This window comes from Leucoraja erinacea, chromosome 11, assembly GCF_028641065.1.
Source record: "Leucoraja erinacea ecotype New England chromosome 11, Leri_hhj_1, whole genome shotgun sequence".
Classification (NCBI taxonomy): Eukaryota; Metazoa; Chordata; class Chondrichthyes; order Rajiformes; family Rajidae; genus Leucoraja; species Leucoraja erinaceus.
This window is the reverse complement of record NC_073387.1, coordinates 19171981-19184147: the sequence shown is the minus strand read 5'-3', so window position 1 is coordinate 19184147 and position 12167 is coordinate 19171981. Positions and strand designations below refer to the sequence as shown.

The window sequence follows — 12167 nt, the reverse complement described above, 5'->3', positions numbered from 1 at the left end:
GACAGCTGACAACCCAGCAGTCTGAACGCTGTGTCCTCGTTATCACATCTTCCCCAGCCAATTATGGCCCATTATGGACTCCACCCTTCCTGAGGTCATCTGTTGCCGGCCCTGATTTGTTCTGGCCTTTTTTCACATCCCGCTTTTTTCCCCCACCCCCCAAATCTCCCCACCTCTATCTTTCAGTCAGTAGAAGACCCGAAAGGTCACATGAGGAACGATTGAAAAGACTAGGCTTGTATTCACTGGAGTTTAGAGGGATGAGGGGATATCTTATAGTAACATATAAAATAATAAAAGGACTGGACAAGCTAGATGCAGGAACCATGTTCCCAATGTTGGGCGAGTCCAGAACCAGGGGCCACAGTCTTAGAATAAAGGGGAGGCCATTTAAGACTGAGGTGAGAAAAAAAACGTTTTCACCCAGAGAGTTGTGAATTTGTGGAATTCCCTGCCACAGAGGGGAGTGGCCAAGTCACTGGATGGATTTAAGAGAGAATTAGATAGAGCTCTAGGGGCTAGCTGAGTCAAGGGATATGGGGAGAAGGCAGGAACGGGTTATTGATTGGGGACGATCAGCTATGATCATAATGAATGGCGGTGCTGGCTAAAAGGGCTGAATGGCCTCCTCCTGCACCTATTTTCTATGTTTCTATGTCACCTACTCTTTTTCTCCAGAGATGCTGCCTGACCCGCGGAGCTACTTCAGTATTTTGTGTCCAGCACCCAAGTTCAGGATTGAACCCAGGACCTTGTTCTTTGAGGCAACGGCTCTACTAACTGCAGCACTGTGCCACCTACTGTTGTTATGCCATTTAGATGGTTATGGTGCATAATTAAAAAATATGATTTGAATGAAGATAAACACTTTTATGTTGCTTCTTGTTGAGTTTGCATTGCCAATCAAGACCCCCCCCACTGTGCCCAGTAAAACAAACTGAGTTATCAGCTGGGGTCTGGGAAAGCATTCTGGCCTAAAACATCACCTATCCATATTCTCCAGAGATGCTGCATGACCCGTTGTGTTATTCCAGCACTTTGTTTTGTTTTACATTATAAGCGGTATTTGCAACACAACTTCCTTCATGTTCCTCCATAAGACTCTATACTTGGAATAAACAGGCCAGCTTTCTGCATTGGTTCTATGAATTTGCACTAAGAATATAAAGCAGTGATATATTTAATTTAATCATAAACTGTAGGGTGCATTGAATACTTCACCTGAGGGGAGAAACAGTCAATACCTTTATCTCTGAAGAACATTGCAATTAACTTTATCGGGCAAAAATTAAAGCATTGAATGAGCAGAATACATCAAAATGGATGATTAAAAGTTAAAGTTATTTAATTAAAAGTTGAAGGTGTAGCCATGGGCATTTAAAGGTGTAGCCATGGGCACTTGCACCGGGCCCAGCTGTGCCTGCCTTTTTGTTGGTTACATCAAACGGTCCTTGTTCCAGAGGTACACTAGCCCTATCCCCCAACTCTTTATCTGCTACATCGATTACTGCAACGGAGCTATCTCCTGCACCAATGTAGAGTTCATTAACTTCACCACTAACTTCCACCCTGCCCTCCAATTCACCTGGACTATCTCTGACACTTCTCTCCCCTTTCTTGATTTCTCTGTCTCCATCACAGGGGACAGACTATCGGCTGACGTCAACTACAAACCTACCGACTCCCACAGTTATCTTGACTACACTTCTTACCAGACTGCCTCTTGCAAAGACGCTATTCCGTACTCTCAATTCCTCTGACTCCGCCGCATCTGCTCCCAAGATGAGATGTTCCATTCTAGGACATTCAAGATGTCCTCATTCTTTTGTGAATGCAGTTTCCCACCGGATGCCATAGATGATTCCCTTACACATGTCTCTTCTGTGACCTGTAGCTCTGCTCTCACTCCCTCTCTCACCAGAAGCAATAAGGACAGGGCTCCACTGATCCTCGTCTTTCACCCCACCAGCCTCCGCTTCCAACACGTCATCCTCTGATATTTCTGTCACCTCCAACGTGATCCCACCACTAGTCACATCTTCTTATCCCCACGCCTTCCGTAGAGACTGCTCCCTCCACAACTCCCTATTTCACTCATCCCTTCCTACCCAAACCACCCCCTCCCCAGGTACTTTTCCCTGCACCCACAAGAGATGTAACACCTGTCCTTATACCTCCTCACTCAACTGACTAGGGATCCCCAGTCCTTCCAGGTGAGAAAGGGGTTCACATGTACCTCATCTAACCTCATTTACTGATATCCGGTGTTCCTGGTGTGGGCTATTGTACATTGGTGAGACAAAGTGCAAAGTCGCCGACTGTTTCTCTGAATATTTACGCTCGATCCACCAAGGACGACTGGATCTCCCGGTGCTAACCACTTTAATTCCCCTTTGCGGTCCCACACTGACCTTTCTGTCCTGGGCCTCTTCCATTGCCAGAGTGAAGCCACATGCAAATTGGGAGGAACAGCACCTCATATTTTGAGTGGGTAGCTTACAACACAGCGGTATGAGTATGATTTCTCCAATTTATGAAACTTCTACAAACGTCATCTATCCAATTTATCCAGAGATGCTGCCTGACCTTTATACTTACTCCAGCACTTTGTGTCCATCTTTGGTGATTAAAAGCTTTGTTGAAGAGGTAGTTTTCAAATAGGATGAGAAAGAGAGAGATGGAGAGGAAAGAATTCCAGAGGACACCACTGTTCGAGGGATGGAGTTGGACATATCAAAGTCCAAAGTTAGAACAATGTAGAACTCCCAGTAAGTGGGGGTCTTAGAAGACCATCTTTCAACTTTCTTCTCCCCCCCACTACAATCAGCCTGAGGAAAGGTCCCGACCCAAAACGTCACCTATCCATCTTCTCCACAGAAGCTGCCTGACCCATTAAGTTACTCCAACACTTTGTGTATTAAGCATCATTTGCATTTCTTAGTGTCTACTGTTGTTGTAAGGTGTATTGTTATCTATCAATTATCTATTATTTCTATCCTTATCTCACACCTTTTGTCTTTTCATCCCTGGCCTTTGTCCAACCATATGCCAATCAAAACCCCCCTCACCTGTCTCCACCTATCACTTGCTAGACTTTCTCCTGCCCCCACCTCTCCTCCAGCTTTCTACCCTCCCCCGCTCATCCACTATCACTCTGAAGAAGGGCTCCGACCCTGAAACGTCACCAGTCCATGTTCTCCAGAGATGCTGCCTGACCCATTGAGTTATTCTAGCACTTGGTGTCCTTTTTTGTGCATTCACCAGCATTTGCAGTTCTTTATCTCTACTGTTGTTGGAAGTTGTTTGCTTACAATGATATTGAGCCTTTGCAGCCCAGCAAACAGAATGGTGATTGATTAAAAAGAATGGGGTTTTGTGGAAGTTAAAATTTAGTTCAGGCCAAGTATCTGGAGGTGAGAAAGTGACTTAATGTACACTTCATGCTGCTCCATCTATACTTCCCACTGCCTTGGCAAGCCCCCCAGCATAACCAAGGACCACTCACCCTGGTCATTACCTCTTTTTCCCTTTCTCTTCAGGCCAAAGGTACAGAAGTGTGAAAACGCACACCTCCAGATTCAGGGACAGTTTCATCTCAGCTGTTCTCAAGAGTCAAGAGTGTTTTATTGTCATATGTCCTGAAACAGAACCATTACATTTTTACTTGTAGCAGCACAACAGACAAGTAAACATAGTACTCTGTAAAACCCATAACAGACAACATAAAAGCCAGTGGCATTCCAGTACTTCTAACATGTGGACGGGTCGTGTGGGGCACAAAATCGTGAGGCATCGTAATGGCTGCCTCGCCAACAGTCTGTCTTGTCCTTTTCTTTCTTTGATGTTTTAGTATGAGTTAAATGTATGTTTTTGTGTTCTTTACCCTTGTATTATGTGGGGGGGGCGGGGGAACTTTTTTTAATATCTTACCCTGACGGAGATGCGATTTTTCCCGCATCGTATCTCCGTCCGCACTGCGGTCTAACATCGAGAAGCTGGCGGCCTCTTGCTCAGGATCGACTTTGGGAGCTCCAACCAGCAGCCCAAGCCTGGCAGTCTGGCAGTCTCTGTCGGGGATCGACCTCTCAGCTCCAACCGCGGGAGCCTGCAGACTTTAATATCGTGGAGCTCGCGGTCCCTTGGTTAGGGACCGACTTTGAGAGTTCCAAGCCACAGGAGCTTCAACCGGCCGATCGTGGGAGCTTCAACCGTCCCGACGCGGGGGCTTTGATTGCCGGCTGCGGGAACTTCGATCACCCCGACTGCGGCTGGTTCGACTGACACGACCATGGGAGAATAAAGAGGTCTAAAGATTAGATTTTATAGCTTTCCATCTCAGTTAGGAACGTGGGGAATCAGCTGTGGTGGATGTTTATGTTGACTTTTATGTAGTTGTGTGTCTTGTTGCTTTTTTCTGGTATGACTGTATGGTAAATCGAATTACACTGTACCTTAAATGGTACACATGACAATAAACGTTATTCCCTTTATCATGCATCTGTACATTGTGGACGGCTTGATTGTAATCATGTATAGTCTTTCCACTAACTAGATAGCACACAACAAAAAAAGCTTCTCACTGCACCTCAGTACACATGACGATAATAAACTAATATACTTGAAAGGTAGATGACGAGTGCATTGCAAAGGTGGAACCTGGAGCGAGGAGAAGCAAAGGTGAGCATTGTCACAGCAGGTCGGCTGAGGTAGCCAACATGTCAGAGACAGCCAGGTGGTCTGCATGATAGCAAACATATGGGCTCTGCAGCTCAAGTAAGAGCCCATTAGGATACCAGGGCAGCAAGCAATGTGTCTCAGCCTTGGTCTTTGGCCAGAGAGGGATGGAATCATTAACTTCCTGTTGGAATATACAGTAGAGAATTTGTTGCCAGCAATACCCTACAAATTGCAGTGAGATAGATGATCAGTAAACCTAATACGACAGTGGTTGAGAGGTGAATATTAGCCCGGAAAGCAGGAAATCTCAATGGTTCAATGCTTTAATTGTACTTTATTGTCACATGTAACTAGGTGCAGTAAAATTATTTTTATGCATAAAAGCTGGCATTAAGCAAAGTGTAGCAAAGCATAAACAAAGTGTAGGAGGATATGTTTTCTTGTAAATGGACAAAAAGACCAGCATGGGTGTATTGGGCATGTACACCTCTATTCCTCAGAGATCAAGTAAGTACTTTACAACTCATTCATTGAACTTTACCAATAGTTTGATATATTTTAGAGACCAGTTCCACATGGAATTATAGAATTGATAGTCGTTGTAGGTTCTTTCATAGTTAAACTGTGCTTGTGTTTTAATCTTATCAACGTCGTATTGGGGAGATTGCATTGCATTTACATTTTCTAACAGTAATAATAATAATAATAATAATAATAACTTTATTTATAAAGCGCTTTTAGACAACATCAGTTACCACAAAGTGCTGTACATGGGAAGTCAACAAAAAGTTATTACAAACTACTAAAACCATTAAGACGACAGGACTATAAAAAGAGTAAAAATTAAAAGACATTAAAAGCACTAAAACAGGGACAATGTCTCAGCCAGTGTCGAAAGCCAGTGAATAAAAGTGAGTTTTTAGGGAGGATTTAAAGATGGACAGTGAAGGGGCCAGTCTGATCTGCAGCGGCAAGGTGTTCCAGAGTGCCGGGGCAGCAACAGAAAAGGCCCTATCCCCTCTGAGCTTCCGCTTAGACCTTGGTACCTCAAGGAGCAGCTGATCCGCTGACCTGAGGCACCGGGTAGGAGCATATAGGTGGAGCAGCTCAGAGAGGTAAAGCGGGGCGAGGCCATTCAATGATTTAAAAACAAATAAAATAATTTTAAAATGAACTCGAAAGTGCACTGGGAGCCAGTGAAGGGAGGCCAAAATTGGCGTAATGTGCTCCCTCTTTCGAGTTCCGGTTAAAAGGCGAGCGGCAGCATTTTGGACCAACTGGAGACGAGCCAACGAAGCTCGTGAGACTCCAGAGTAGAGTGCGTTACAGTAATCCAGCCGAGATGAAATAAAGGCATGGATTACTGTTTCAAAATGCTGCCGCTCGAGAATGGGCTTCACCTTTGCCAGCTTCCTTAGGTGAAAGAAGCTGGACTTAACCACTGCGCCTATTTGTTTATCCAGTACATCCATCATAGAAAATAGAACAGTGCAGCACAGTAACAGGTCCGGCAGTCCACAATATCTGCGCCAAACATGATGCCAAGTTGTAGAAACAATAAACTGCAGATGCCAAAGATAGACCAAAAGTGCTGGAGTAACTCAGCAGGTCAGGCAGCTTCTCTGGAGAGAATAGATGGGTGATGTTTCGGGTCTGGACCCTTCTTCAGAAGAAACGTCACACAATCATTTTCTCCAGAAATGCTGCCTAACCCGCTGAGTTACTCCAGCACTTTGTGTCCATCTATGATACCAAGTTAATCTTATCTCATCTGTCTGCATGTGATCCATGTCACTCCATTCCCTGCATACCCCTGTGACCATCTAAAAGCATATTTAATGCCCTTATCATATTTAACCACCTCCACCCCTGGCAGTGCGTTCCAGGTATCGAACACTTTCTGTGTAAAAATACTTCCTCGCAAATCTCCTTTTAATTTTGCCCTTCTCACCCTAAATCCACACCCTCTACTTTTTGACATTTCCACCCTGGAAAAAAAGTTCTCACTGTCTACCCTATCTACGCCTCTCCCAGTCTCCTAAAAAAGATTTTCATAGTACCTCGGTACATGTGACAATAAACTAAACTGAAATTATTTTAAAAAACTTTAGCAACCCTTTTTTGATTTTGTGCATCAAGATATTTGTACAATCTGTTTTTATTAGCTACAACATAACTGTAAAAGAGGTTGAGGTTGATTTAGGGAAATACTTAAGCATAGTTATTTTAATGCTCTTCACAAATTAGATGTTGAGTTTCTCATGTAGCAAAAATAATAATAAAACACAAATTGTTTTTGGACATCTTGAAATCCTTAAGTTTACAGCCTCGGTTTACTGAAGGCTCGGTTGGAGCCTTGGTATACCACACAAAAGCTGCTGTTAAAGACCACAATTTCTGGCAGAGAACAATGAAAAGATTCAACTGTGCCTGAAGTAGCTTAGTTCTGGAGATTTAATGGTGGAGGACTGGGGCAGCACAGTGGCGCAGTGAAACAGTTGCTTTCTTAAGGTGCCAGAGACCCGGGTTAGATCCTGTTCGGAATTTGTATGTTCTGCCTGTGACTGCGTGGGTTTACTCTGGGTGCTCCGTTTTCCTCCCACATTCCAAAGATGTACAATTGTAGGTTAATTGGCTTTGGTAAAATTGTAAATCGTCCCTAGTGTGTTGGATACTGTTACTGTACAGGGTGATTGCTGGTCGGCATGGACTCGTTGGGCTGAATGGGTGTTTCCACATTGTATTTCAAAAGTCTGGAATTTATTACCCAACTTTACAATTTTAAATGGACTTAAAATAACCCAGTGGAAAATAAGTTATGGTTGGTCCATTGTTTCATTTAGTTTACAAATACAGCACAAAAACAGGCCCTTTGGCCCACTGGGTCCGCTCTGACCAGCGATCACCCCGTACACTCGCACTATCCAACACACCAGGATGTGATAGTGTAAATTTACCCTTTACAATTTTCCCTGAAGCCAATAAACAGACATGCACATCTGTGGAGTGTGGGCGGAAACTGTTGAACCCGGAGAAAACCCGTGCAGATCGCGGGGCGAAAGTACAAACCCGGTATTGGCAGCACCTGTAGTCAGGATCAAACCCAGGTCTCTGCGCCTGTGAGGCAGCAACTCTAGCGCTGTGTCATCATGCCGTCCACAAAAGTGGAAGGGACATTTACTCTTCCCCATCTGTGCTATGTGGGCAAGGGCTCGTCAATGGCTGAAGTGACTTCAAGCTGGTAACTGATAATTTAGGGGCTGTATATAAGATGGAAGAACCTTACAATCAGCACAACACTACGCAGACAGATGCTCTCAAGCATACTCAAGAGCAGTGTCGCATTTAATGCCACACACCTGCAGCGCCCACACACAAAGCCTGAACAAAAAACAAAATCTTGCACAGGATATGCAAGACCTAGTTTGGAAATGGGGGTCGGAATTCAAGGCTGTGTTATTAGTGTCAAAATGTGATAGCTCTCATGATTCTGAGTCAGAAAGTGGTGGGTGCAAATCCCACTCGTAAAGCATATCATCCAGTTTAACAATTCTTGTACCAAGAACCAGCTTGAGCTTTGGAATTGCCACCAGCTTCAAAAAGGGAAGGGTTTATGTTAAAAGACACAAAGTGCTAGAGTAACTCAGCGGGTCAAGCAGTATCTATGGAGTACATGGATAGGTGACGTTTTGGGTCAGGACCCTTCTTCACACTCATGCGGTCTTCTGAAAAGGGGTCCCTATCCAAAACGATGCCTATCCATATTCATAAATTCATAAATTCAAGGAGCAGAATTAGGCCATCACACCCATTGAGTCTATTCCACCATTCAATCATGGCTGATCTATCCTTCCCTCTCAACCCTATTCTCCTGCCTTCTCCCCATAACCCTTGACATCCATACTAATCAAGAATCTGTCAATCTCCAATTTATAAATATCCATTGACTTGGCCTTCAAGTCGTCTGTGGCAATGAATTTTACAGATTCACCACCCTCTGACTAAAGAAATTAATCAATGTTCTCCAGAGATGCTGCCTGACCCGCTGAGTTATTTGTGTCTTCTTTTTGCAAACCAGCATCTGTAGTTTGTTGTTTCTAGGGCCTACTTTAACACAATCCTCGAATAAATCTCAACACACTACCACATAAAAGGGAATCCCTTTTTGCATGGGTATTTTAGGTACTATCACAATGTTTAAAAATATTACCACAACATTTAAAAAAGATTTGGATACAGTGGCTTGCAAAGGTTTTCATACCCCTTGAACTTTTCCACATTTTGTGGTAGACCAACACAAAGTGGTGCATAATTGTGAAGTGGAAGGAAAATGATACATGGTTTTCAAATTTTTTTACAAATAAAAAACTGAAAAGTGTGGCATGCAAAAGTATTCAGCCCCCCTGTGTCAATACTTTGTAGAACCACCTTTCGCTGCACATCAAGAGACTGAAAATGTTGCCCATTCTTCTTTGCAAAATAGCTCAAGCTCAGTCAGATTGGATGGAGAGCGTCTGTGAACAGCAATTTTCAAGTCTTGCCAGAGATTCTCAATTGGATTTAGGTCTGGACTTTGAATGGGCCATTCTAACACATGAATATGCTTTGATCTAAATCATTCCATTGTAGCTCTGGCTGTATGTTTAGGGTCGTTGTCCTGCTGGAAGGTGAACCTCCGCCCCAGTCTCAAGTCTTTTGCAGACTCTAACAGGTTTTCTTCCAAGATTGCCCTGTATTTGGCTCCATCCATCTTTCCATCAACTCTGACCAGCTTCCCTGTCCCTGCTGAAGAAAAGTATCCCCACAGCATGATGCTGCCACCACCATGTTTCACAGTAGGGATGGTGTGTTCAGGGTGATGTGCAGTGTTAATTTTCCGCCACACATAGCGTTTTGCATTTAGGCCAAAAACTTCAATTTTGGTCTCATCTGACCAGAGCACCTTCCTCCACACGTTTGCTGTGTCCCCCACATGGCTTGTGGCAAACTGCAAACAGGACTTCTTATGGCTTTTTTTCAGCAATGGCTTTCTTCTTGCCACTCTTCCATAAAGGCCCGATTTGTGGAGTGCACGACTAATAGTTGTCTTGTGGACAGATTCTCCCACCTGAGCTGTAGATCTCTGCAGCTCCTCCAGAGTTAGCATGGGCCTCTTGGCTGCTTTTCTGATCAATGCTCTCTTTGCCCGGCCTGTCAGTTTAGGCGGACGGCCATGTCTTGGTAGGTTTGCAGTTGTGCCATACTCTCCATTTTCGGATGATGGATTGAACAGTACTCCATGAGATGTTCAAAGCTTGGGATATTTTTTTTATAACCTAACCCTGCTTTAAACTTCTCCACAACTTTATCCCTGACCTGTCTGGTGTGTTCCTTGGGCTTCTTGATGCTGTTTGTTCATTAATGTTCTCTAACAAACCTCTGAGGCCTTCACAGAACAGCTGTATTTATACTGAGATTAGATTACACACAAGTGGACTCTATTTACTAATTAGGTGACTTCTGAAAGCAATTGGTTGCACTGGATTTTATTTAGGGGTATCAGAGTAAAGGGGGCTGAATACTTTTGCACGCCACACTTTTCAGTCTTTTATTTGTAAAAAAAATTGAAAACCATGTATCATTTCCTTCCACAATTATGCGCCACTTTGTGCTGGTCTATCACATAAAATCCTAATAAAATACATAAAATCCCAATAAAATGTGGTTGTGACGTGACAAAATGTGGAAAAGTTCAAGGGGTATGAATACTTTTGCAAGCCGCTGTATGTGCTTGGATAGGAAAAGTCTAGAAGGATGTTGGCCAAACACAGGCAGGTGGGACTAATGTTGCTCAGGCATGTTGGTCGGCAGAGGCAAGTTTGGTCGAAGGGCCTGTTTTCACCCTGTATGACTCCAAGATTCTATGACTACAGAGAGGACTGGAATGAATCTCAGCATATTGCCACACAAAGGAAATGATTTAGTTTAACATAGTGAGTGTTAGAATGAATCTCAACACCCTACCTCACAAAGGGAAGAGTTTATATTAGTATTTAGAGCATTGGAACTAATCTCAACACCCTACCTGAGAAAGTGAAGAGTCTAGTATAGAGATAATTGGAATGAATCTCCGCACCCTACCACACAAAGTAGGCACTCTGACAATTCCAGGGTCTTCATTAGTATTGGCTACTGAGTCAAATGAAAAGTTCCTGAGAGTATTGAACTCTACAATATTATTCATGTGGACAAAAAATACTGAGGCAAGACTGAGCCGCAGGTCTAAGCTCTCCTGTTGTTGGGAGCGCAGGAGGGTGAGGGATGATTTTGTCGAGGTGTACAAAATGATGAGAGGAATAGATTGGGTTAATGCATATAGTCTTTTGCCCAGAGCAGGGGAATCGAGACGCAGAGGATGTAGGTGTAATGTGAAGGGGGAATTATCTCACAGGAACCTGGGAGGTAACTTATTATACAAAGGATGGTGGGTGTATGGAGGAGGGAGTTGAGGCTGGGACTATCGCAATGATTAATAAACATTTAGACAGGCACACGGGTAGGACCGGTTTAGAGGGATATGGGCCAAATGGAGGCTGGTGGGACTAGTAGATGGAGCATGTTGGGCGGCGTGCGCAAGTTGGGCCAAAGGGCCTGTTTTCCATGAATCGTGAAGCTGGCGAATTGAAGCCCCTCTCTGGAGATCAAACCTCTTGGCAAAACTGGCCACAAATTGCTGCATTTCCCTAATGCTATCAAAGTCAAATTGCTGAAGAGGCCACTTTGGGTTGGTGCATAAACCACCCCAGGTCATGAGAGAGCTGTGGGATCTCACTAGATCAAGCCAGTTGCATCTTCTAGACTACTCCAGCAAAGCAAAGTTTAGGCCAATATTATATAACCAGCTAAGAAAGAACAGGATGCCTTAAAAGAAAAGTAGATGAGCCTGCTATTCTGTAAGAACAAGTTCAAATGGAGCAGACCAACTGGGCTTTGAACTCCATAGGTGTAAAGACTGCAACAAAGAGATCGATGCCTCCCCCCTCCACAATGTCATGTGTTCTTCAGGCTTCTACTGACAAGATAAAAGCAGGTGAAGCGGGTTGAGCCTAAAGCTAACATCTCAACGAATATGTTGTGATTTGAGGTTTGGAACTTGAGGTTACGTAACATGAAGCCTTTTCATCTGAACAAAGCCACAATAAAACTTCACACAAAACAAACACAACAGAACTCTAGGATTTGCTCCATTAAACGGTTACAGCATTTTCCTTCAAGAATGGCACAGTGGGTGTGGCTAGAGAGCGGTCCTGGGCTACTATCTGCCATATTTGGAGACCCAAGGACTATCTTTAATCGGACTTTACCGGATTTTAACTTGAGCAAGACAACGGGGGTGGAGAGGGAGGGAATGCAAGGGTTAATTGAAATTAAAGAAATCAATACTCATGCCGCTGGGTTGTAAGCTGCCTAAGCGAAATATGAGGTGCTGCTCATACTGCATCTATACACTG

General features: G+C 43.9%; 1 protein-coding gene across 4 annotated transcripts in view; it reads right to left on the bottom strand.

The window, feature by feature from the left end:
* Positions 1-12167, bottom strand: part of LOC129701505 (protocadherin-1-like) — a 350556-nt gene that overhangs the window by 58349 nt on the left and 280040 nt on the right. The window lies entirely within an intron of this gene.